General features: G+C 41.0%; 1 long non-coding RNA gene across 1 annotated transcript; it reads right to left on the bottom strand.

Annotated features, from left to right (window-relative positions):
• Window positions 1–597: 597 nt before the first annotated feature.
• On the bottom strand, window positions 598–27,338 carry LOC147600975 (uncharacterized). The gene is made up of 3 exons (XR_015258573.1): window positions 26,901–27,338; window positions 1,918–2,028; window positions 598–982 (listed from the first exon to the last, which is right to left on the bottom strand). It is a non-coding gene; the product is annotated as an uncharacterized LOC147600975 (long non-coding RNA).

Raw genomic sequence — 27,338 nt, forward strand, 5'->3', positions numbered from 1 at the left:
ACCTGTCTGAAGGTGGCAGAGCTAGGTTAGCACAAATTAGGCTTCTCACGTGTCCCTACAAATCATGGTGTTCAGTTTTGCTCCCAGACTGTAAGAATGTCAGATGTAAGCCTGCATGTTAGCTGCTATCTTGCTGGCATCCTCAATAATATTACACAGCACAGTTTTTTACTATTGAAATAAGGGCCCAGTGATAACTCTCCTCAAGGGCTATGAGGTACACACTTCAAGTGTGGTGACAGCCACTGGTACATCCTGGGCTAAATGCAGCTCCTTTGTGGTGAAAATGTGTCACTTTAACCATAAGCAAACAGAAGAAGAAAACTATTAGAAAAAGAAATAAATGTGGTGTCCAGATCTATCTTAATCCATGAATTGATGCACAAAGACAAGACATTGCTCAAAAGTATGCCTCTTTTAGGCATTGACTCTTTTAGGGACATCAGCTTCTCTTAATTTCAGAATTCACCCAGACATGGGAGCTGAAGCTATGTGCGTGTACAGAAGGCAGGAAGCACAGAGGAAGGTTACTGGAGCTGAGTGTGTAGCAAGAGGAAGGAGATAGCGCCCAGAGATGTGCATCTCTGTGCATTTTTTTTTATGCTTTTCGTTTCTCAAATGTTGGTCAGCTTTTCTAGACAGTCTTTATCCTCTGTTTCCTCTTTACACCCTTACCACAGGACAAACAGGGACAACTCCTGAAGCTGAGATACTTCACAGAAACACATGCACAACCAAATCTAGGATAGCTGCAACCCAGTCAGAGGGCTATAAAAGAAAGAACTGGAGAGAAGGCCTTGGCAGTAAAAGCATGGGAGAAACAGGAGCCCACCCAAATGCATTCAAGGGTCATTTGAGACACCCTTGGAGATTGTCTAGGGGATACCATTCCAGAAGGTCACATGCATCTCATGAATCCTGTGTCATATCCGACAGCCCTGTGTGCAAATGTGTGGACAGCTGAATTCAACTCCAAAGCTTCCTGAAGCAAGAAGACAAGGACTGAGGAAAAGAAAAAGAAAGAGTGAAAAAGCAATTAATGAAATAGGAAGGAAGAAGCAGTCACATCAGGTTTGCAATACTTAGTTGGTTTGTTACCTGAAGCGCAGGAAGGTACCCCCACGTGGTTTCAGTACAGTGGTCTCGGATTTCTACCTACCCTTCATGTGTGTACGCAAATAGATATACCCTTATCTGCCAAATAACTCAAAAACATTTACATTCCTGTTTGAGCAGTCTAACTTTTATGCGTACATGCTAGTGTGCATGAAGGTGCTGGGATTTACTTCTCCAGATTTCATGGGTGGAATGGCTTTCTCCAGTCCCAAATTCCACAAGAGACTTTCATGCACCTCAGCAATGTCATTGGGTTCTGCCCTGCTACTGGCATGACAGTTTTGGGGACTGGCTCCTAATTTCTGGAAAATAATAAAACATATCTATCTAGCTCGATGCTTCTGTATTTTAATCAAACTCTAATTCCCAGCTAAGCCTTGGAGGCTGAGTAGAGCTTCTATTAAGCAATATCACCATCTCAGAAGTACTTCAGACTACATATATAGGGCCTGTAAATGCTTCAAGTTCTCCGAGAGAGATACTAAGTACATTTAGTACCATTAGCTTTTATTTAGAAGTTTGTCTTATTTCCCACCCTACACAAAGCATGAAGGTATGCTACATGCTTTTGAAGTCTTTCTTCTAAAATATGTAATTAGCATGTAAAGAGCAACTAAATTATAAATAGTATATATCCATAACATCAGCTAATTTAAAATGTAATCAGCATACTCCATGCAAGAAATACATCCTAAAGGAGCACATTTAAGAAAGGAGATTCAGTCTGGTAATGTTATGTGAGCCTTTTAGATTAAAAATAGTTCTACTCAAAATGAGGAACAAAATGCATACACTGCATACCAGGAATCAAACCTGGCCATGAACTGGGAGTATCTGACATTTCCATCTTCATCAAGGGGGATTCTGTCAAGTAGCAGCTCAAACTCTTCATCAGTAATCTCCACGCCAAACCTGAAACAAACAGGAGTTAGCAGCACTCGCTTGTGGAGTTCACATTTGGGTCAACAGTACCCACAATACCCTGAGCATATGGCTGCCATTAACTCTTTGTTACTGCTCCAGTCCTGAAGATCAAGAGCACCACGTGAATATCAGAGGTTAATCAGGGTTTTGATCGCTTCAGCTTTCTCAAAGAAAGAAATTCTACCCTAGAATCCCGGCATTGGTGGGGCACAGAAATAGAAATACTAGCATATTGAACTGCATGCAATTGTCCTCTATAAAAAGTTATTCATTACACTAAAACACTGGTATTGCTTAAACTAGTTAACTCTGAAAGGCTTTTCATTTGGACTGTTTAGCATGAAAGAAAATGTAGAGAAAAACTGTCTTTTCGGGAAACAGCTTCTTAGTGCTTTTGGAAAGCATTTCATAATGGCTTTAAAGACATTTTGCATACAAATATTTAAAAGTGGCAGTGTTTATTCATCAGCAAGAAAGTGTTTTCACCTCTTCAGAACAATCAAAACATAATCCTTGAAATACTGGCATAAATAGGAATGACTTAAGCAATAGTAAAGAACAAGGCTTTCATTCACCATTTCGAAAAGCTGACAAACTCAGCTGACTTTTGGGAGGATATATCTTATTTTTGGCAAGGCAGTGAAGGAGTGTACAAAACAAGGTATTTATTTGTTGCTTTGGTTTCATCATCATGCTTTCCCATTTTATGTTACTCAAGAAACCCTTCTGTTAGACTGCCATTTGTCTTTAACTTATTTTAGGGATTTCTGACTCAGAGGTTTGGAGCATGGAGAATTGCTCATTCTGTAGAATCCTTTACCCTGCTTTATGTCTGAGGAAGTCTCCTGAGGAGGGCAAATACAGCTGCTTTTGTACTTGCCCTCAGCTGACAGTATCTTACTTTACTGGCTTTCAGCTTCACTTATCTACATTCACCTTTCATTAAGACACGTGCATTTAGGGAAGCTTGAGTTCCATCAATACACATAAAATCACACAGAGACATGTAAACCTGCAGCATTTTTTGCCTATGAAGAATATAAAACCTAACAAGGCTGGGGACTGTCAGTAAGAACAACATTTCAAGAATCCATCACTGTTCTGGGATTAAACACCATTACACAGGTCATTTGAAGACTACTACCTATCTGCATACATGATCAACAGACAAAATCTATTTGCTTACGTGATCAGTTAAACAAACTCTCTTGTTTGTTACTGTCTCCTAATCCGTCTCTCCATCACTTGCATCAAGAGATGCCATCCCAGAAAGGAGTTTAGGCTGTATATAAGGCACAAGTAGTGGGGAGGCTATGCTGAGAACCAAAAAGTTAGATAACTTGGCCAACTTCTTGTTCTAAAACTAAAATAGACAGAGTGTTTAGTCATTTTATTATTTCTCTGTGTGTAACCATAGTTACAAAGAAAGTTGAACAGGTTCCACATAAATTAACACAGGAGATCCAAGGAAGAAAAAGAACAGCACTTAGTGGAACATTTATAGTTTTGTATGGCAAGCATATATATCTGGGGTAAAGAAAATGGCTTTTCATATTCATCATCACTATCTTCAAATAGGCAGGAGAGCAACAAAGCCACAAACTGTTCAAAAAGCAAAAAGAAGCTTTTTAAACATTGTTCTGGAGTTAAAGACAAAGAATTGCTGTGATCTAAAAACAGGAATAAGGAGAGGAAAATAGGCTCATGGGATTGGAAATAACATCTTAATCTTTACTATGCATTTTGTCCTCTTCTAGAGTAAGACTAAATAATTACTGAAGAGAGGCCCTACTTCTCTGGCAACTTTATTTGCCTCAGGATAAGAATTTTTGTAAAGCCTAGAAGGAGACAGAAATTAACACACAGATCACTCCAGCACCCTTAAAATAAATAATCTTTCAATCACTAATTAGGTAGATTTCTCTGGGAGCTCTGGTTTATATTATTTTTCCCTCTGCATAGCAAAAGATGGGTGCTCTCATTGTGCCAATATAAGTTTTTGTATGAAAAAAACCCCATGAACTATGATTTTTTGTTGTTGACCAAGAAGATTTTTGATGCAAAATGAGGAAGAGAAATCGTCACTTCTTCTGGTGACCAAATGAAGGAAAAAAAAAAAAAAAAAAAGCTAAAACCTCTCAATAGGCAAAGGAGTAAGGATTTTCTTGGTACGGAACCCAATCTGATTGTGACTTGGTTACTGAGAATATTTCTCATTGTATAGGTTCAGTATACCTCTGAATAACTGCCCATTTAATTTCACTTAGGGAGGCTGATAACTCGTTATTGGCTGGTAGCCTGAGCTGGATAGGCAGTTCTCTAACATGGAGTGAACCCCACCACTGTTGCCATCACAATGAGGGCTTCTGATCATACTTCTTTTGTAAAAGAATGTCTCAGACTGCTCTCCATATAAAGATACATGAAGAGACTACAGAAAAAAAAAAAAAAGAGTTGTCTAAGTTTAATGCTCAAGAAACTTACTGAACTGTCAACTGCCAAGATGGATTTATTTATACCCACCTGGAAGAATTAACTATCTCTTTCCTCTGTATAATTTCCCATTCCCAGCATTAGCCTGTAACTGTGATCTGTGATATCTGATCTGGCAGCTGATCTCTGAAACCCCAGATATACACTTGACAGTGTAAAAAAATATTTTGTGAGAAAAATACCACGATAATTTAATGAGCTAAATAAATAATGTCATTTCTACAAGGAGGGTAGGTCAGAATCATGCTCTCTTCAACACTTCTCTGTTCACCTCTGGTAGTACAAAACAACCTTCAGACTATTCTGACTGAAGCATTGCCAGTGGCCCACAACTTGCCCCTGAATGTGGCTGGGGAAAAGCAGTGGTCTGGAAAGCACTCAGTGATCTCTGGGTGCCACAGACCCTCTTAGAAGATGTCGAAAGTCATTTCAGCGTTGAAGGCCCCCAAGCTTCCCACATGCATCCAGGGAGACGGGAGCTGATCCTGAAGGTCTGGTTTAAAAGTACACCTGTATCTATTTACTTTGTAGGGTGGTGAATCCTATTGGAACAGGAGGGGAATCAATGCAAGGTTCTACAGGGTTCCTTGTCCCTGCCTTATATCGTATCTGCAAGGTCAGAAAATACATAGACTGGTCTACAGGAGTAAAACTGGGGGAAGGGAGGAAGAAGGCTGCACCAACTTTGCATACTGACATTTTCTCCATTATTAAAATTCCAAAGACCTATTTTACATTACTGGTCTCAGGATTTCTGGAAACATGCTGTGACTACATTACATCCATCGTGCTCACTGGTGTGGAAACAGAAAAAGCATTGAATAAAGAGAGTGTATGGCCTATACCGTTTGTTATCCCAAACACTGATATTATACCGCTCATTCTGAACCTCCCCTCAAGCTTTACAAACACTTCCATGATATACAAAAGCGGTAAACAGGAGGATCAAGTGCTCCAGCACGCAAATGCAGCCACCTGAAACTAAGCAATGTTTTAATCAAACAGCAACAGCACACAACAGATGAATCACTGGGTTCTCCAGGGCACATTTTCAAAGGCAGGTGCAATGGGCAGGGCTTGAGAAAAAGATATCTATTAACTGGAGGGCTAAGCCTATTTAGAGAGAAGCTGATGTAAAACGCAAGGGACTGGTTAACAGCGAGGCTGACAGAAAATGCTTTGGCAAGAAGCCCAGAACCCTGGCAAAGGAAGCACCTGCAAAAAGTCGCATGTGTTTCATCGTACCAACACCTACATTTGCACACGCAAACTGAGAAATCATTATTTCCACTTGAGCATATGTTTAATATCTGCAATATCCCCAAATAAAGGCAGTTCTCACCTCCCAGATCTTAAATCAAAGAGACAGAGAGGAAGATAAGGTACCTTAGGAAATTCAGCCACTGTTTCAGTCAGTTACTGAAGTGTCTTTTAATCACCTATAAAGATACTACTCCCGGGTACCAAGGTAACAGTGGGTTTTTAAGAGGTCATTAGTGGAAGAGAGAAGATGCAAAAAAAAAAAATCCTTTGCAAGAAAGCAATTGGGAAGAAGCACAGAAGGCAGAGAGGAAGAACTTAATATGGTGTCAAGACTAGCACGCTACAGGAGCAGAGACGGCAAGGCAAATAAAACAGCAGACCAGGTCAGAGGGATAAGCGAGCCTAAAACTCTGATGGACATTTGAAGGAAGAATGAGACGTTTATAGTGATCTGATTGTAAGAAGAAGTAAGTGGGAGGAATTTTCAAACAGGGCACGATATAGCCAGAAAGATAAGCTAAGGGGATTATTCCAGCAGTGTGACCTCAGATCTGTCTAGGGAACAAGGGCAAGGCAGAGGTACTTGCCATTGTTGAGAAATAGCAGGCAGTTGTGAGGTGCACAGCTATATAGCTCCTGTGTGCAAATGTGTGTGGAATCATGGTTTCTGCTAGCAGACAGGGCACAAATTCACTACGTGCTGCATTTGCTTACAAAAACATGGCTTTTCCTCAGCACCTCCTGTGCATTTTATAAGATCACCAGTATCTCACTTGTGAAAGCAACATTAATCAATCAAAGAGTTATAAAGCAATCAGAAGCAATCTCTGTCTTTTGGCATTTTTTTAAGGAATCAGCAACAAGAAGCCGGGCAAGTACTTAAATATTTATGAAAACAGAATTTAACAACGGACTTCAAGGAATCTAAAACGATGTTTTACTGGCATAAATCACAGGTTGCACCTCCCTCCAGAAGTCCTTCCTTTTTCCACCTCTCACAGTACAAACACTAAAAGTATCTGTGTGTTCTCATCTGTGGTGTTGGTGCCTATTTGGCCCTTCAATCCTCTCATCACTCTCAAGGATGACACCAGATGTGTCTCACCAGTCTTTGCCTGGTAGGCAGCTTTCCTGAAAGAGTGACCAAACCTGTAAAACTGGGCTTAGAAAGCAGAACAACTGCAATCTCTGTGTGAAAAACTGCCTGGGAAAACTCACCTGCAAGACTTAAAGGCAGGGAAACGAAAAAAAAAAAAAAAAAGAAAAAAAACAGATAATCTCCTACTCATTCTTTCCTTATATGCTGTTGTCCCTCTAGTTTGTAATGCTTCAAATAACCCAGGTATTGCAATTCAACTCTAAGCCATCATTAGTTCATGCTATCACCATAATATCTTTCTTGCAGGATGTTTTTCCAATTAATCCATTTTTCCCCTTTCACAGTTATTCCCCAACACGTCACATCAACCAGGTCCCTCCATCCTTGGCATTTAGATTTACATACTAGAACGCTGTTTCAGAGCATGCTTAATTCAAACGCCAGATGCTCCAGCCACTTAGACAAACAGCAGTGTAACACAACTGTTTTCCCATTTCATCACAATTTCTCCAGCAAAGCATCAGCCAAAATGATGCACACCTCAGCAGCAAAGCAGGGCTTAACCCAGAGCTCTGGGTGACATGGTGCTCCTATTCTTCCAGCTCTTATTTTTAACCTGCCATTCAGACTCTGCTGGTAGGCAACAAACTGTCAGGGATGTTGGATGACACCACAGGCTCTTCAGAGCCTGATCTCCTCCCAGTGGGCGCAAGACAACTAAATGACTTCTAAAATTTGCCCCAGAAGTCTCTTGCAATTTTTACTATTTAAATACAACAAACCAAGAAATAATCATTCCATGGGAGCAGTTTGAAAATGAAAAGTAGCACCAGGAGTGACTAGCTCCCTTTTGTTTCCCTATCAAAAAAGAGGTCTAACATTTAGGTAAGCACACAACAGCACCAAGGTGGTGAGGGGAGGGGACAGAGTTTGATTCCACTATGTTTTAGACTCTGGATCACTTGCAAGCTGAGAATCCTACAGTCTCACAATCACCACAACTCTCCTACCCAGCCTCTCAGTAAGACCTCAAGGAAAACGCTCTGACATTGCTAATGTAAAATACTAAGAAGCAAAGAGCAAATACTTCCCTATTATTATTCCCCGTATACATTGTGAGAAAGTGCAAGCAAGTCTGTACTGTGTCAAAAATATGTTTGCTATTAAGAGCTAGCAATGCAGCATGTGGTATGTGTACAATATTTTGTTGAACTGACCAGTTTGCTGTGTGTCCTTCCCTTCTGTATCTTGGATTATTCCACTCCTTAGATGCATAAAACAGATTGTTCAGCGCATCTAGATAGTTATATGACTTTTTGTTGTCCCCTAGTACCTGTACCCTTCAAAAACTGATGGACTTTATAGTCATTGACCCTGCCTACCATAGAAGGGAGAAGGGATGCATTGTCCACAGTCACACAATGCTAGGAAATAAAACCAGGTCTCATTAACTCTCATGTCATGCCTCTTAAACCACCTCTTTATTCCAATACCTTTCTACCCTTACCAAAAGAATCTCTGAGGCCCCAGTTCTGTGCATCTTTCCCTGAGGCAAAGGTACTTCAATGCTACCGTATGGTTTTTGTAGTACTGTAAAACTCGTGCTCAGAGGAGGTCTAAGCAAAGTAGTGGTTAAAATGCTGCAAGCTGTCACCATTTGTCTGTACTGAACATGCCACAGCAGCAGTCTGCCTTGCTAACAAATAAGTAGTAGAAACAACAGGAACCGGGAGAAAATAAAAATGGAAAAAAAGTAATTGTACTTGACTATTAAATGCCTTTCCATGGTAAAGCAGACACCTACAGCAGGTAAGGATCTGCTGCTGCGAGCATTTCTCAGCTGCTGGGGTTCTGCCTTGTAGCACTTTCCCCAAGAGGCCAGTCAGTTTACCAAATGACAACAGTTAGACTTACATTGCCAACTGTAGTCACAGGAAGTACAAGGCCTTAGTTCCATCTTCTTACTACTGCTTCAACAGCAGGTAAGAAGTCAAAAACCATCTGAAGAGGCCTCATGGGCATTCTGCCAGAATACAGGAATTCCCTCAAATGATCCAAGAATTATCAGAATTATCTTTCTTTGGGTGCTATGCTCAGATACAGGGACACTGTGCAGGACCATTGCTGTGCCCCCCACTTTTGAGTGCTGTATCGTACACCCTCAGTGATGCTTTACACTGTGCTCTAGCTTTCATACCACTGGGGCTTGAGAACATCTATTATCCAAGAGTTGCCCAGCAGCCTCCCACCACTTGTGTGAGATCTATGAAGGAGGATGATGTAAATCCCAGCTCTTCATCTGGACTGTCGACATTACATGCAATGGAGGGTGTGGACCACTTTGTCTGATTCTAGGAGCATTGCCACACCTATAAACCATGGGCGAAAAATCCAGGCTGGGTAACAAGCTATCAAACAGAATACAGTATTATTTCTTGCTGAAAAGTACTTCTTTCAGAAGCAGCTTCCTGATTCAAGCACTGTAGTGTTTGGTACTCGGTGGGTAAAAGAGGTTCTGTTTCCCAACCCTGAGGAACAGCAGATGTTACAGCAGATTTCTGAAGTTAAATGCAGATACAACAAAAGGAAGCCATTCAGATAGTGCAGGTACCAAAAGAGAGTATTTCTTACAAAACAACAACAACAAAAAAGTTATATAAAAAAGAAGAGCTTTCCATCCACACAGGATGTTTTCTCCAGAAAATAACTTTTAAAATGTCACAACTAACTTGGAGGTATTTTTGTTACAGCAAACCAGAAGTCTTACATTATAAGGACTAAAGCATTTGCTACTCCATTCATTTTCACTGAGGCTGTCTCGGCAATTCCACCAAGTACATCTCAGCAAGAAGCAGTATACCAGCTGCAGCTTTGCCAGCACAACCCAGGGCTGCCTGCCCTTCTCACATCTGGGATCTGCACACTGCAGCTGCTCCCTCATGCCCACAAGGATGCTAAAAATACAGCAGCTCCTGCTGGAGCACAAGAGAGACCTCATGTCTGATACCCTGGAAAAATACATGTTCAACTCCAGTCCAGATGTGACTGGAAATCCACCAGTTAGATCACCCTGCTCTAAAATCTACACTTGAACGCAGATGAGTAATAGATAAGAAGGCAAAAGGCAAAGTGCAAACCAAGTAGCGTATGTGCAATGCAGGCAGCCTCAAGAGAGCAATATCCTTGTGTAACAAACTAGGAAAGCTGGTATCTTTTTCCTCTGAAAGTAGATGTAGATCTTTCCCAAACTGAGTGTGGGCAAAACTTGGCAAAAATTTCATGTACTTCATTAAAGCCAAAGGATTCAAGTCATGATCCAACAGGCTTAAGCCGTATCATTTGTAACAAAGCTTAGCCAGTGGCAAATACTACAAGCAGATAGCTTCTGAAAATGTTATTAAAGAATTGCACAACATGTCACATCATACATCATCTGAAAATATCTTTTGCTCATGTTAACGTGTTGAACAACGCCCTCTCTGAAACAGCTTTTTGCAAAGTATTTGTTCCACTGAACTTACACTTCGCATTTTCCCAACTACATTCCTTTTATAAACAAACTAATTTAAAATATTTTAAAGTTAATTTTAAATTTTTTGAATAAAGTATAAAAAACTATTCCAGAAAAAGAAAAATTAATCCATTTCAAACACCACAACACATAAACTTGAAAATGCTGACATTTCTGTGAAAGTTTATTTTGTTTTGAGCAATTATGTTGAGTATCATATGCCCTGATAAACTCAATGTTAATTTGTCATTATACATTTTAAATGAGTCAACGGATGTAAAGATTACTTTTCTATAGACTAAAAAGATAAAAGTTCAAAATCTTGAGAATTTCCCTACAAGTTTTCTAGATGTGTTAATAGAGAAGTGTAATGCTATAAAAAGCATGACAAAGCACCCAGTTTGGTACACATTTTACCTTTGACTCCCATTAGCTCATAGGCTCAGTGATGTGGACCTGATCTTAGTGTGGTCATTTCCACTTGCCGATGTGTTATGCTCCACGTGAAAACGGAGGGGTGTTACACCCGTTTTGCCCAGATGCCCCTATGTATGTGCACAAATTCCTCATCTTAATATTGTGAAGACTATAACAACTCCAGCCTAACCATAAGCATCCTGTTTCTTAGCGCTATTTCACAAGTTTAATTCAGTTGAATTTATCAGGGTTACACTAAGATCAAATTGGAGTAAGAGTCAAAATTAGAACTCTTAACTCTTCTAAATGCTAACCGGATCTTCCGCCTGCAGCAAACTGCCAGTCCAAACTATTTAAAACCAGATTCCAAGGTCACGATTTGGGCCTGTCTCCTCTTTGCAATCCACTTCAAGGACTGATCGAGTAATTCAGAACTTGGCACAGCAAACGCAGCACGTGTACAAGAGGCAGAAATTTCTTCAACAAATTCACCAACTGACTTGTGGTTTAATTGCGGTTAAAACACAGCTTTTTAAAACTATCTTATTATGTCAAGCTCTGTGGAATTCAATTAAGATAGTTAATGTACTGGAGAAAATTTAGAACTCACGCAGTACTGTCAAAGGGTCATAACATAATTACAGTTCTCTCCAGCACTCCACTCGGTCCTCACTCCAGCCAAACCCTCATTAAGCTCAATGAGAGATTTGCCAAGCTGAGACCAAATTAGTGCTGAACGGAGCTTATTTAGTGCTTCTTTTACCTAAAGGGCGCCCTGCCATCTAGTGGCAAGGACATTCCAAAAATACCACTTCGGTTTTTCAGAAGAGGAAACTTCATATGGAAACCTTCCCACATTGGTGTACATGTTTCAGATTTAACTAAAAAAAAACCCTGCAAAATACTGTGCACCACATTCTAAAGACCTGTATATCATATTCTAAAGATAGCTACTAAAAAAACCACACAAAGTAAAAAATTAATCTCCTTTATCCATATTACATTGAAATACATACAAGCAATTTTTATATCTAGTTCTGTAGCATAAGTTCCTTTTTCTAGCTAACTGTTAATGAGAGATTCATGCATCATACCTCCAGAGAACCAAACCATTGGATACTTTTTCTCTAGCTAATTGCTCTAAAGCTGAAGTAGGAGTTACACACCATGTGGTGACAACAGGCATTCCGAAGGAAATAAGTGGAGGTAGGGGAGATTAATTAAGGGTATATACAACCACAATATAACAACCACTCAGCTCTGTCACAGACTGACACATGTCCATTCCAGAAAGGTCACTTCTGTAATTTTCCCCAGCCCTAGCCAGACATTCCCAGCCCCACACCTACGTAACAGCTTCAACTCACTATTGAGGATGTGCTGAAAACTCAGTTTTTGCAAGGCTGTATGGTTGCTAGTGCTGACACGAGAGGAGATGGGGAACATGTGATGAGAAACAGGAGCTGAGAGCTGTCATTGAGTCATCAGGATCCTTACACCAGCTATGAAACTGTACCCTCAACTTCTGATCTACTATGCATTAGTGTTAAGCAGCTCTGTTGTACTAGGTCCAGCTGGAATTGAGTTAACTTCATAGCAGCCCATATGCTGCTGTGTTTTGGATTTGTGACTAAAACACTGTTGATAACACACCAGTCTCCTGGCTACTGCTGAACAGTGTTTGCTCAGCATCAAGGCTTTCTCTTTTTCCCATGCTGCCCCCCTTCAGTGAGTAGGCTGGGGAGGGTGGGTGCAAGAAGATGGGAGGGGACAGAGCTAGGACAGCTGACCTGAACTGGCCAAAGGGTTATTCCAATAGTATCATGGTCCACAACAAAAATTGGGAGTGGGATTGTCTTCCTAGGTAGCCACTGTAGCTGTTGCTCACAGACGGGCTGGTCATCAGTCTGCTTGTGAGAGGTGGCAAGTGATTGCCTCTGCATCAATTTGTATTTTTCCCCTTCACTTATTAAACATCTTTACCTCAACCCAAGAGTTTTCTCACTTTTGCACTTCCTATTCTCTCCCCTGTCCCACCTGGGGGAGAGTGAGTGACTGGCTGTGTGGGTACCTAGCTGCTGGCCAGGGCCAACCCATCACATCCATCCAATTAGCTTTTCATAGCAGATACCACAGATAGACATTTCACAGCTGACAGTCCAACTCTAGTCTTTTGCTCCATTGATAATGCAACAATATACTGAAATGACACCTCCAAGGCAAGGAGGTCTTAAATATACCCAAAGGAAGAGTGAGATAGAAAGAAGCAGTGAAGAATTATAGCTACTGGTGACAGCCAAGACAGCTATTATTCCTGTGTGGAAAGGAGACTGTAGGAGGCGCAGCAGAGCCTGCTATTCCTAGCAATGCAAAAAAAGGAATCTATTCCCAGAGGTGAACACAGAAGCAAGCTCTCTGTGAACACCAGTTTCTAAGCTATTTGACAGGATAGCTTCACATTCTCCACAATCTTGGAGAGATTGGGTTATACCTGTGGGAGCAGAAGTAGAAGCTCTTCCAGCCATCATCTGTTACTGTCCAGCTCAGAGTGACTCCCCTCTATTCAGGGCAACATCCAGAAATGCCCACTAGTGAAATGGGTGAAATGGCTAAAGAATCCCATACACTCAGTGCAAGCCATCCACAGCTATACCACGGCCAGGAAAATCAAAAGCTGGGTGCAGCTGGGCTTCCATCTGAAAGGATTAGGAGGGCCCTTGTGTAAAGGTATCTGTTGCTGTGAAAACACTGACAGCAGTAAAAACTCTGTATCTTAAATAAATCTGACTTACAGGAAAGTGCTGAAGAGGAAGAAAATTTGTGCTGAAGCAATTTAAGTTGGTGACTAATAACCACCACAAAGCCAATACCTCCACGTAGACAAACTGCAATCAAAGCATTATCAGGAGCTGCCAAATTCATTCCTGAACAGTGTTGAGATCTCCCTGTTACAGATGGATGGCAGGAAATGTGTACCCAGGGAGACCCTATTGAAGCTTGAGAGGTGTCTCTGCCTTGCTTACTTGGTAGCAGGGGTAAAGTGCTCTCTGTAACTATTCAGAATGAAGTGCGAATAAAACCAAGTAATCATGCAATATTCCTCCTAAAGATATAAGATATTTAGTGACCTGTACAATCATTTGAAGCTACAGATAGCACATTGCCCTGGACAAAGGACAAGAATCTCTAACGTGACTGACTGGGACATGCAAGAATAATCATTCCAAGGATAATAAAAAGCTTGTCAGATTTTTAGTCTTCAGAATATCAGTATGTTGGGCACACTGAGGATGGGGAGGTGGCAGAGGATTGTCCAGCTGTGGCTTGAAAATGAAAAATCAACTAGAAAATCCATTATTTCCCTGCCCCTTGAATAATCTGGTTACTCCACATAGTTTCCCTTATACAGAAACACAATGTGTGCCCTGAATGCACTTAGCTGCAGGCACTGTGAAAAACAGTGCTTAAGGAAACACTCCCAGGAAGTTCAAATTCTATCTCCCTACAGCTAGATCGTTCTAGATAAAGAAAATCATTCTTACCTGCACTCAATCACTGCCTGAAACTCCTGCTGACTAATCAGTTTTCTCTTAAATTTGTCAGTTTCTCTGAGAAAAATGTAAAAAAGACAAAATAATACTAAGAAAACACAATTTCACATGCATTGAAAACAAATGAGCCTCAGGTTAGTGAAAGGATTGACTTACTTTAAGTACAGATTCCATCACTTGGAGAAAGGGTCCAATCTGATTTAAAATATTGTCGTAGTTCAGCCCCGATCAGGACCAGACTACGCAGTCTCTCTCTCACTCCCCCCACCTTCCGAGAGAACAGGGAGAGAAAATATAAGGAAAAACGGCTCGAGGTTTGAGATAAGGACAGGGAGAAATCCTTAAAGTTACCGTCACGGGCAAAACAGACTCGACTTGGGGAAAACTATTCATTTATTACTACAAATAGCAGGATAATGAGACAGAGAACAAGATAACCTCCCTCCACCCCTCCCTCTTCCCAAGCTTAACATTATCTCTACTACCTTCCCCTCCCTGAGCGGCACAGGGGGGAAGAGGGAATGGGGGTTGCAGTCAGTTCATCATATGTTGTTTTACGCTGCTGCTTCATGGTCGGGGGAAGAACTCCTCACATTCCTCCCCTGCTCCATTGTGGGGTCCCTCCCACGGGCCACAGTCCTTTGTGGAACTGCTCCGGCGTGGGTCATCTCTTCCACCGGTGCAGTCTCTCCAGAACAGCTGTCCCAGCAGGCCCTCCACGGGCCACAGCTGCCTTCAGGCATCCACCTCCCCCGGTATGGGGTCCTTCACGGGCTCCAAGTGGATCTCTGCTCCTCCGTGGACCTCCATGGGCTGCAGGGGGACAACCTGCTCCACCATGGTCGTCACCACAGGCTGCAGGGGAATCTTGGCCAGGAGTCGCATTACTCCTCCCCCTCCTTCTGAACTGACCTTGGCGTCTGCAGCCGTTCCTCACAACAGGCTGGTAGGTGTCTCTCAGGATCTTTTTTACATCTTATTCACTTCTCATCTCCTCTCCACTTCTTGCAGCCGGGCTGGACCGAGTCGGGCCCAGTCGGCTGCCTGGCGAGAGGCCAGAGGGTGAGGCCTGCAAGGCCCATGAGGCCTGTGCCTCCCCCACTGCGCCTCTGCCCCCGCTCAGCTTCTTCACATCTTCTCTCCTCTCTCTTTTTTTTTCTGTTTTCCCCTTCTTAAATACGTTATCGCAGAGGCGTTATCACGGGACATTCTGCTACCAATCGGCTCGGCCTTGGCCAGCAGCAGGTCCGCCCTAGGACCGTCCGAGTCCACTGAACAAAGGGGAGCGACTTCTAGCAGTTTCCTACAGAAGCTACCACCTTAGGCCCCCCCTCACTAACAAAACCACGACAAATATGTTGCCTACCCTATATGGTAAGTGGAAAATTGTCTGCCCTCCTCCTCCAGCCCACACTGTGGAGGAGTTGCTTAAGACTTAACAGAGTTTACAAAAATACTGCCTTATATAAACAACATATCAGAGACTTAAAACAACTAACTAAGCACAGTAGTGAATCATTTAGAATGCTTTACTGTCCTGTTTCAAAACCAAACATTTACTTCTGAAATGGTTCACTGTGACCAGAACTCCTCCAGAATAAAGGCTACTGCACTGAGAAAGTCCCCAGTCTGCAGTTAAGAAGTGTTAGCAATAAACATAGAGCATGAGATCCACACTTAATTTTGCTAACACTGCCAAACCTCAACTGCAGAGCAGTCACAGCATTCTGCAAAGAAGAGAGCAGGTACCATTCTGGGGTCCACCGATTAGCACTTCTGGTGACCCAGGGGCAGAAATAGGCAGTCAATGGAGCATGTGAGACACCCACCACCTGACACTTAGCCAGATGCCAAGGTTTCCAAGCTACCAGGGATTCTGTTCGACAAGGGATACTTCCACCCAGCTCCTTAAGCTGGTTATCTGTCACCTTCATATTGCAGAAAGGCAAAGGTGATCGACAGGGACTGAGGATTTCTCCATTGTTGTTTGTCTGCACCTGTAAGGGACTGAGAGCACACTGATGGATGAGGCTCTGCAGAGCAACTCACAGTAACAAAACAAAACAAAAAAAAAAACAAAAAAAAAAAAAAGAAAAAAGGAAAACCAGGAAGATCCACCCTAGTATCCAAACACCCATCTATAAAAGCCATCTAATGAAAGTAGACTAATCGTCTTTGCAACTGTGTGCAAATCTCCCTTCTTGAAATGAACCTGGTGACGCTGCCACTTCCTCTACAATGGAGCCCATGAATTCTCAACAACTCTCTTCTCACACCGCAGGATCAGTGCAGGCAAGAAAGTGGTGTGCAATTCACCTGTCCCAATGCAGATATCCACAGAGACCTTCTCTACATGTCAGCTAGCTAACTCTAATGGAAAGAAGCAGACATTTCTAATGCATGATTTTTGTGACACATTTCAGAAAGCACCATGTGGTAGCATCAAATTGTGGGATCCTGTCCAAAGACTATTATCTTTGGAAAAGGATTTCTCTCTTCTATCACAGGTGATTTTCCCATGTTTTGAATTTCAGAGACTCCAGCAGTTTACACTCACAAATGGCTCACATATTAAACAAACGTGATTGGATAGATGCTTACTAGAACGTGGCCAAGAGTGAAATGAAATTGGACTGAAACAAGTTTGCCAACTTGGCTTCAACTGCAGTCACACCAGATGCTGGACTGATTCTCCCATCTCCTATTTCTCTGAAATCTATGAAAGAAAAGACACAACCAGATTTTACCTGTTCCTACTTTTTCAACCAATACCCTCAAGTTCTGAGACTACCAGTAAAACTGATCTGTTTTTTTATCTTCCATTAGAATTGTTTTCTGCTGCAAAGGCTGATGTGGTATAATCAAATACTAGCCAATCAAAAAGCTGGGCTATGTAAAGAGCAATGTGATCACTTCTAGTCAACCACATCCTCCTGCCACCCTGGCTGAGGTGCAAATACTGCTTGTTCAAATCAGCATCCCAGCCAGACAATGGTATAGTCTCTGTCCTCTCTCTTCTGCTATCAGGAGCCTGGAAAACGAAGCCAATGACCCCAAAACTGAAGAGCAAACCAAGTGGAAAGGAAGGTTAAACAGATACTTTCGCTGGTTGTCTGTCTTCCCCTAAATGGGCCCAGAGTTATGGCCTGATTATTGTTTACAACACAAGCACAAAAGTTGTCACCTTTAAAGCCCACCTTGAGGTTGCAGGCCTGAACGTTAGAAAAGGGTTTCTCTAACAGAAATAAAAAATACTCGCTCCAGAAGGCGGGGGGGGGGGGGGTGGGGGGAGGGCAATGAGAAGCCTCACAGCTCCACTGTTACAGCTACTTCCCAAAGTGAAACCACACTTCTCAAAATCATTAACTCACACATTTTGATAGAAAGCTTGTTTTATTTTATCATTCATGAACTGCCTGCATAAATGAGTCACCACAAACCTCTGCACACCATACAGAAATTTGTTGAGTTGCTGACAGGATTAATGACTATAGTTGCTTTTATTTATCACTGTACAACATTATTGGAGTCACAGGGCTATTGATCAGTTCTACCTTTATTTAGATTTTTTTTTTTTTGGTACTAGTCAGAAAGTGAGAAGTTTCTTTTATTTGAAAGAGATCCATCACTTCTGTTCTGTAAGGTGTGTTGAGAATAAACTTACTTAGCTAAATCAAAACACCATACAGTTGGGGCTGTTATCTGGGGCAAAGAAAGTGAAAACAAGGATTTTAAAATCAGTATCAAAGAGTGAAATATGAGTATCACATTTAAGGATATGAACATTAAGATGAGAATCAAGGCTTAACATGTTAAGCCTGATCTAGTCGAAGATGCCCCTGCTCGTTGCAGGGTGGGGTTGGACTAGATGACCTTTGAAGGTCCCTTCCAATCCAAGCCACTCTATGTTTTGGGAAGTGAAGCAGTGGTTTTCCTGAATCATATACCACAAGCCCGTTTACTTCAGCAGGGCCATGAAAGCAGCCCAGATGCGGCTGTTACGTTCCAGAAAAGAGACCTAAACACAGCTCTGACAGCTGCCAGGGATATCTGCAGATGCGCAAGGGTTCAGGGATAGCCCTGCTTCAAGTCTAGCAGGGGTGTACTGCATTAGGGCCAGGAAATGCCCCTTCTTTCCAGTTCTGATGGAAATAACAGATTAGTTCGGTTTTGCTTCCACACTGGCTCACAGATTAGCTATGGAAAAAAAAAGTCCTAGACAACTTCTATTCATCCTATACATAAACAAGAGTAATTTTGGATGGCTGTAGCTTTCTATACAACTTTATCTCAAGTGCTTGCAAGTACGGAATTTAATAATTGTATGTAAGAATAAAAATCTGATTTACTGATGGAAATTCCTTCCTCTGCATCTCTGCTGCACAGCGAAACACAAGCATGGCAGAAAGTATGATTTCTGGGTCACAAGATGCTTTACACTTTGCACAGCCAGGACGACACCACCAGGGCTAAAAACCAATAGAACTATCAGCTATATTCTGTTGCTAAGAACTGAACTGCTCATGAACACATGAGGGAACATTTCAGCTGGCTGAAGCACTATATGAAATGAGAGGATTAAATAATTCATGTATTCATACACTGGTGCTTTCCTAGTTATATTTTGTTAACGTTTTGCTGGATTTTATCACTGTTTTTCACATTTCTCCAGCATCTCAACAGCAGAGGGCACTGGTTCAGCCTGACACGAGCCTCTGTAAAAAGACCCCACACGGATTTTTCTGCTGTTTACCAGCAAGGTTATTCCAGGATACTTCTCTTGCACTGGGCATAGGCCCAGCAGTTAGAGGCCCTGTCTACTTAGTAGGTATCTCCGGCTTCCCAAGTCACCCCAGCTATGGAAGGCCATGGATCCTGGCTCTGTCCCAGGGCTGACCTATTCAGGGGAAAATTAATCCTGCTTCAGAAGGCCAATGCTAAAATAAACCCGTGCTTGCTGGAGAGTGGAGTGGTGGCAGGGAAAAGGAGCCTATGTAAATGTGTGCTCTTCATCCCCTGCTATAACCAATCTCCTCCCACCCCCATTACTACCGCTCCCTGCTGAGCAGTGCCCAGTAGGAGAAAGTGCACAGCTTTAGGGTAGTTTTCCCAAAAGCCAGGTCAATAGGATCTCTACTTCTCTGGAAGTGAGGGTGTTTTAGAAGTGGAGGAAAAAGAGGAAGAGAAGAGAAGGGGAGTGCTCTACTGAAGGGATGTTTTTAATCTTGTCTTGCAGAGGTGAAGGGCAGAACAGGAGACAAAAGTGTGTAATAGTAAGCCGCTGGCTACCAGGGATGCTGCTGTCCCACAGTTTTTCATTCTTTTAGCTCTTCCCGCCTGTGGATTATTACCAGCTAACGAGAAAGCCTGCAGCTTCAAAAACACCTCACAAAAATGAAGCATAGCACTGATGGAAATGCATGGAAGCCACAGAGACTATTTTCAATTACATAAAGATGTATCTGTCATATTTGAACTGTTACTTCTGACCTGAGTACGTACAGAAAATGGTTGCCAGCTTACAACACTGTAACATCTAACATTTTTCCCATTGTAGCTGTATGGAAGATAGAGAATAGCTCAGTTTCTTCCATTATTGCATCCTACTATAAATGAGAGCAAATTAAATGAAGCAAAAAGACAATTCTTTCTACAGTGTTAACCTGTAATACCTATAATACAGCTGTACATTCTATTTATATTAATTTCAAGCAATATAGCAACATTTAAGGATGTATATTAATACAGTATCTTCCTTTCTTTCTTATGACTTATAAGGAAGTATTAAAAGGTCTCTTTTCTCATCGAATCAGGGTCATTCTTTCAGGTATGAATGAAATACAGATTGGGTTTGACAAGCTGAGGTAACATACCACATAATCTCATTATTTCCTGACTTCTGCTTCTGTCCCCACCATTTCTTCTCTCTCATATCCTACAGATCAGCTCAGCTGGGCAAATTCAAGTCCAAAGGAATTTCTGGAACTGGAACTCAAACTGGATCTTTTCCAGAGTTCTGAAGCAGTAAAATAGCCCATCAAGGGACACAACATATTTGACACCACTTGCTATTTTAAATCAATCTCTGATGTCTTCTTCAAAGATACCTCCTGCCTATAATATGAAGCTTTGAGTTGGTTTCACAAGCCTTCGGCAGATGCTATATTCTATACAGAACAGGTTAGATTGCACAGAGTAGCACTTTCTAACTGTCAGACCCATGGAGAGAAGCAGAAGGTTACTTACACCTTTGCTGTTTCTTTCAGCTGTCCATCAACTGTCTATGCAGTCATCATGTCTGTCCACAGGTCTGCAGATAACTGGATCAAGTCATACAAGAAGTAGCAGGGTCACAAAGTACAGCATGTAATTCTTCAACTTGACAATGGTTTTGTCTTGCAGTTTCATCCTGTTATCGTGCAGAACTGGAAACATCTTTTCTTACCTGCATTCTCCCCAGTGATGTGGACACTAAGGGCATGAAAATTACTTACCTACTGTCATCTATACAGAATTAATGTTCTAAAATAACAGACATCCTAGTTTATTACACCACATTTTTAATGAAGCTATCAAAAGTTGGAGAAAAAGATCAGGTAACTGCAAACAAAAAGGCTCAGCAACATCACCCACAGACAGAATGAAGACCATGCCTGCTAAATATTAGACAAATTAAGCTGAACATGAGACTAACTATGAGGCTAAATATCACAGACTAACAAATAAGAACTGATCCATCAGAAACTATGCCCAATCAACAAACAAAACAGACAGAGGATGTTCCAGTTATTAACTTTTAAAATCCTTAGCCTAACACAATTTAAGATAGAGGGCAGAACGAGAGAAAGGAACAAATCTCTGTCACACTGGTGTCAAGACAAACAATGCCAAGAATAATAAAATAAAGGTGCCCATCAGGACATACGCATCCTTGTCTTCTTTAGCTCTGTCCCAGGCATCTCTGGGTGTTCCTTTGCCATCCCCACCCTCAAGTAATTTCTTCCCAGCCTCCATCCCTTTAGCCCTCTCTCTGTTTTGTCTAGCTTCTGTTTCTACTGGGGTTTTTTGCCATTTTTCTCCTCTCTGGATTCTGTTCACAAGGCAGAAGGAATAAACCCTTGACATCTACAGACTGCCTCAACCGCTCTTCTCTCCCCTCAGAGGTATGGTTATCATCTTCAGTACTGGCCTCCTAGCTGCTGAGGTTCTGGCTGTTCTGCAGACCTTTCTTCCCTTCAAGCATATATGCTAGACTTGAGGATTATTTTCTGAAATAAATACATTTCCTTGCTTATACTTTAATGATTTGAATAACTTCTGACCAAAAAAAAAAAAAAAAAAAAAGAAATGCTGTTCTTGGCAAAGTCCTGATTAGCTCTGCTCCAGGAAGTTGTAGAGGAAAACAGTTCATGAGGAAAACTCACTAGCAGACCAAAGGATCCCAGCTGGGGAAAAAAAAAAAAAAAAAAGTTGCTACTAGTATGCCTGTAATCTAAGAGGAATATTCGTGTCCTTTATTTCATTTTCCCATTTCACTAACCTCAGCTGATCAGTTAAATCAGAATACCATATTTTCTGGAGCCATGGCCTCAGTCCTTCCTCTCCAACATGACCTGAAATCAGGCTGCAGACACTGTAGACATCTATTCTTAACAACTACCTATTTATTGCTTCAATGTGGGAGTACTTGTATACAGCAATAGGGCAAGTATATGAACAAATATGGAAAACTGCTACATGCTCAGGCATATCCGATAGGGCCAATCTCTCTATTAACAAAGTCCCTCAGCAGAGAGGCAGCTTATCTGGGGAAAAATAAGGGTTTTGCTAGCACAATCAAAGCATCTCAAATTAAATAAGCTCTATAATAAAAAATAACTCCTTTGACAATACAAACTGCATCTCCATAATGGAGAGGTACATGTGTAGCTCTGTAAGCCAAGGGTGTGATTTTTTTCCTACAGCCTTGATCAATATAGCTACACTTTTAATAATGTGTGGTGTGCAGCTGGCCTTAATCTGCCATTTTGTTGCAAAGTATAGAGTAATACTTCAATTTATTATAAAAACATATCTGGCATTATAATCAATGTTATTTAAATTATAATAAAAATTTATTTGCGACCTATTTAACCAGCACTTCGGGTGAGAAGAAATTGATGATTCAGCCACTGAGCAATAAAATTTGTTCATTTCTCACTTACTTGAAAATAAGCTTGAATTTCTATTAAAATTATTGTGGTAATAGCTGCTTCAAGTACATGTTACAGTGACATCTACACTTAATATTTGCAATTGTTTCTGTAATATAAAAATATTATTACCTTGTTTTGCTAATGCAATGTACATTGTCTGAGCACAAAGCTGTGATTCAGTTAAACATATACTGCTGTCAGAAATCGTTTCAGTTTGTCCTACAATATATGAAAATAAAATTACTGTCAGCAAGAAAATGATGAACTAGTCCACAGAAGAAAGACTAAAGTACAATCACAGAATGAGAAACTCTACAAAAATATCTGAAGAGAGGAAGAGATAACAACTTGAGCAGGAGCTCAATATTGACACTGTTATTAAAAAGAAAATTATTATATTATAAATATTATAATTGTATGTATTGTCAGAAATAGCAGATGGAAACCAAATAAACAACTTAAATTATTTCACTTAATTAAAATCTGTCAGCCTGAAACAATGGATTTTTAAAAGATAAAATATCCAGGACAGTAAAATTATACACAGAAGCAACTTAGGAAATAAAACCCAGAAGCAAAGATTACAAACATAAAAAGACAGCGTATATGAGGGAATCTCACAGCTTTTCTTAAGGTTGTTTTTTTTACTGCTTTGCTCAAGCTTACTCTTCAAAACATTATTTTTATATCAGTCTTAATGGGATAATTAAAGTACTCAGTCTTTGCTCTGTTCAGCTATTTTTTTTGTCATCCTGAGGGTTGCAGTAATTTTGGAGTGTCAGACATTCTAGAGTACTGTAAACATTCACGACAGCCTGTAGCATCCATTGGTTATTTACTGTAATGCACACCTGTGACATAAAACACTATTTTTTTCTCAAAGTATGTTGACATCTACAAAGAAAAATTACTCAAGTTCTAAATCTTAGCAATATTGTTACTCTCAAATAACAAGTGTATCAAGTATTTACTATCTGGTCCTATAAAGAAGTGAAATTAATTTCAGAGTAAAGATTGTGATTTCAACTTTTCAGGCAACCAGTGTAGCAGGAATTAGTGCTGACTATTTAACTCAAAGCAGTTCTGTCATACATAATATTGCAACAGAATTAAAAAAGAAAGTAAGGTTCTGAAAACTGAAATAAACCTCTGATGAGGAACCAAATCCTGCAGGGTTAGTGCTTGATTTGTTTCCTTTCTCCCTGGGTTCGCCTGCCATGCTCTTCCCATGGAGCTTTGTCTTCTCTTCCACTACCTCAAAGCAGCCACTAGTGAAGTCAATGAAGCACTGAAAATTGAAAAAAAAATTATTAACCTTGAGTTAGTTGCTTTCACCAGGGTAATCCTTAACACAGCAGAAGTCATTTAGTCAACACATATACTTTCATTACTAGTTCGGTCAAAAGGGAATGTCAAAAGTCAAACACGCCTGGCCACACACCTGCATGAAGAAGAAATGAGCCAACAGAGACTAGAGAGACCTTGTCTAACCTGGTTAACCCTGCCTGTAGGCTATTCCTCCACTTCTCTCACCTTGCCCTCTTGCTGCAGCTTATTTCTATAGTCCTCTAATTTTCTCTCCTCACCTAGCCTGGTTTTCTCTCTCCTTTTTTATTCCACTTCTCAAATGCTCTCTTTCTGAACATCTACTGTGCAAACCCTTCCTAAAGGAAATACTAATACGATACTGCCCACTTCCTGCAAATCTCTGTTCCTTGGGTCACTTTTAAATCTCATGCTTGTCCTGTAAAAACTTAACTTTTTATCTCTTTTGTATCCACTTTCATCCACTTGGTTTTCTTCTGAAATGTTGACCCTCCTCCAACTCTTTGTCCTCACATTACAGACATGCTCCAATAAACATATCCCATGTGGACTCCTACTCCTACTTCCAAAACTAACATTTCCATCCTCAATGTGCTGCTTACTCTTACTGTCCAGTTTTCCTCCTCTCCAGCTCAATGTGGGCTTCTCTCTAAGCCAAATAACAATAATATTCAGCTAAAATTACCCTCACTATTATCTGCCCAAGACAAAACTCAGAATCCACACTCCTTCATTCTTCTTGACCACCTGTCACTACCAATCCTGTTATTTCTCCTCAACTCATCCTCATTTAGCCTCTTTGGGCTCTCTTACTCTCCTCCTACTTGTAAAATTGCTATTTTAAGATAAATAACTGCATCTGCTGCTTCCTCTGTGTCTAGGACATCTGCTATTGTTTCATGCCTCTTTTCCCTGTACATTTTTCACTCTTACGTCCTCTACAGGCACAAACATATAGCTATTATTATAGAAACAATAGTGTTAATCCAGATTCAACTTCTCTGTTTCAAGGCTACCTTCTCTAAACTCTAACTAAAAACCTGAGTAGTCCATGAAGCATCTCCCCAGTACGGATAAAACCAAGAGATCAGGGTCTTTCTCCAGTTCTCCATCCTTCCTGCTGCTTTCTTGTTTCATCACTATAGATCACTCCCTAAGCCTATCATTGGGTGTCCATCTCTGACTTGGATCTCTTCCGAGAGTCTCACGTATCAGTTGCAAATCCTACTGATCCATTCCTGCATAATAAGGCTGAAATGTGTTTCTTTCTATCCATTCACACAGATAATGCTTTGATCCAAGCTCGCACAACTTTAATTACAACACTTCTTTTTTTTCTGGTCTGAAAAAAATGCTGTCTTACAATCCTATTACACTTCTAGACCATGGCGCATAGACCTTACCCACCATCTTTACCATATTATCACTATCTTTTGTGTCTTTCCACTGGCTAATGGTCCACCATCACATCAAGTAGGAGCAACCCTTGTTTATTCTTACAGCCTTGTACAGCCTAGTGTGAAAATGCTGGCTTACCCCTACAGCCAGATCAATCAGACCATGAAATTAGTCTTCATTATTTATTGCTTACATTTTCAAATTGTCACTTTTTTGCCTTCTTCCACGCTTTTGCTCTTACTTAGGAGGAACTGACCACAAACATAAACCAAACCTATACAAGGAGAATTTATTACAACTCTACAAATCTTTCCTGAAAAAAACCAAACAAACCCCAAACATACTCCTTCTTGGCATCTTGCCAATACACTGTCTACACTGGGGGTCAGGATAGTCTGGCTGACTCCTTGTGCCCCTCCCTTGCGTCTGCTGTCAGAGTGCTAAGTGTTGAGAAAAAGTTTGCTTTTTTTTTTTTGTTTTGTGTCTGGCCTAGCCTCAACACCAGGGTTCCCAGTGTCTTGCAAATGCAAATAAACAAGGGTACACAATACTTTGTAAAAGTTGATCTCCTGTAGTGTTTCAAGCTGGCTATTCACACATCAAAGCACAACGCAGTCAGTCACTAATCTCTTCTGAAAATGTAGATCTAGGTTATTATTTTTAGCTCAGAATTTTTAGGAACAAATTCCAGTGTCTTTATGCTATGTCAGCAGTACAGAGCACCCACAAACTCAGCCTAGACAGCCAGCTAATCCTTCCCAAGCTGCAAATATTTAAGGAAGCCAAGGCTTAACAGCTGCCTTTCAATAATTCAGAAAGAAAAGCTTGCATTTTTAAAACTGTTTTAACCATTTCTCCATGAAAGTAACAATAACTATTCTGAATATAGAACAACAAACACCAACTAACTGTATGAAAAGTCAAAGTTCCTTTCTTTTTTTTTTTAATGGCATTTCCAGCTAGTGGAAATGCTTGTTGTCAAATTTCGTGGTTCTGGTAGAGTTAGCAATAAGTTCCTTACAGGATATATTTGAACTCCTACAGTAAGTAGCATAAAAAGCCTCATTGTCATATATAGGAAAGACCCAAACCAGGCATTTGGAGCAAAAATCAAACAAATGAAGAATAACCCTCAGAGTAGCAGACACATGCCTGCTTTTGTTAAAACTGTTCGGAAGCCAAATATCTCCTGGAAATAGACATTGGACTCAGGGAACGGAGTGCAGAAGCTGAAAAAGTGGCTATTCACTTCCTATGCACTGCTTTCTTTAAATACTGGCAGTCATAGGTAAATAGCATTAGTGCTACAGAAATATCTATTAAACCAAAGAGCCTCTGAGGAGTGGGATGATGACGCACAACAATAACTTCAAAAGCTAACTGTGGAATCCTTATAATAAAGACTTTATTAAAACGTCATTTAAAAAAAAAAGTGTAAATGAGCTAAAAAAAGGTCATTTTAAAAAAAGCAATTTAAATGAGTTAAACCAAACATGGGCGGGGGGGTAGGTAAAAGACCGTTTCAGGCTAGACCTCCCCCACCACAGCCTTACTGCAGGCCCCCACTCTCCTCTCCCCCCAGTAGCATCCCACTGCCACTCTCCTACCTCTCACTCAGCGGGGCACTGGCTGACACCTGAGTGCACACACTGAGAAGATCTTATCAGTCTGGACAGTCAGGCAGCAACTGTGAGCACTACCATCCCATGGGTCTTGATGAAACCAGCAGTAGAAGCCCTGAGACATTAAAGGGATATTTACTTTCCTGTAAAAAGAGGAGTCATCAGATTTGGTGAGTGAAGTATGAGGAAGAAAAAGGAAAGGTCAAGGGTCCCAGGCAGCTACATCTGTTAAACAACACTCCCCTCAACTCACAGTCTAACTCTAGGGATCCCCTATGCTTCCTGCTTGCACCTGCTTTCAGTCTTTGCTCAGCGAAAAGCTCTCTTCAGGTGAGCTTTCTTCCCTTTTCTTAGAAGCTGGGGAAAGGCTCCATCTGCTCAGGACAGCAAAGGTGCAAAGGGTGCTCCTGGAAGTTAAAGCTG

The sequence above is a fragment of the Chlamydotis macqueenii genome, chromosome 4 (genome assembly GCF_036417535.1).
Source record: "Chlamydotis macqueenii isolate bChlMac1 chromosome 4, bChlMac1.mat, whole genome shotgun sequence".
NCBI lineage: Eukaryota > Metazoa > Chordata > Aves > Otidiformes > Otididae > Chlamydotis > Chlamydotis macqueenii.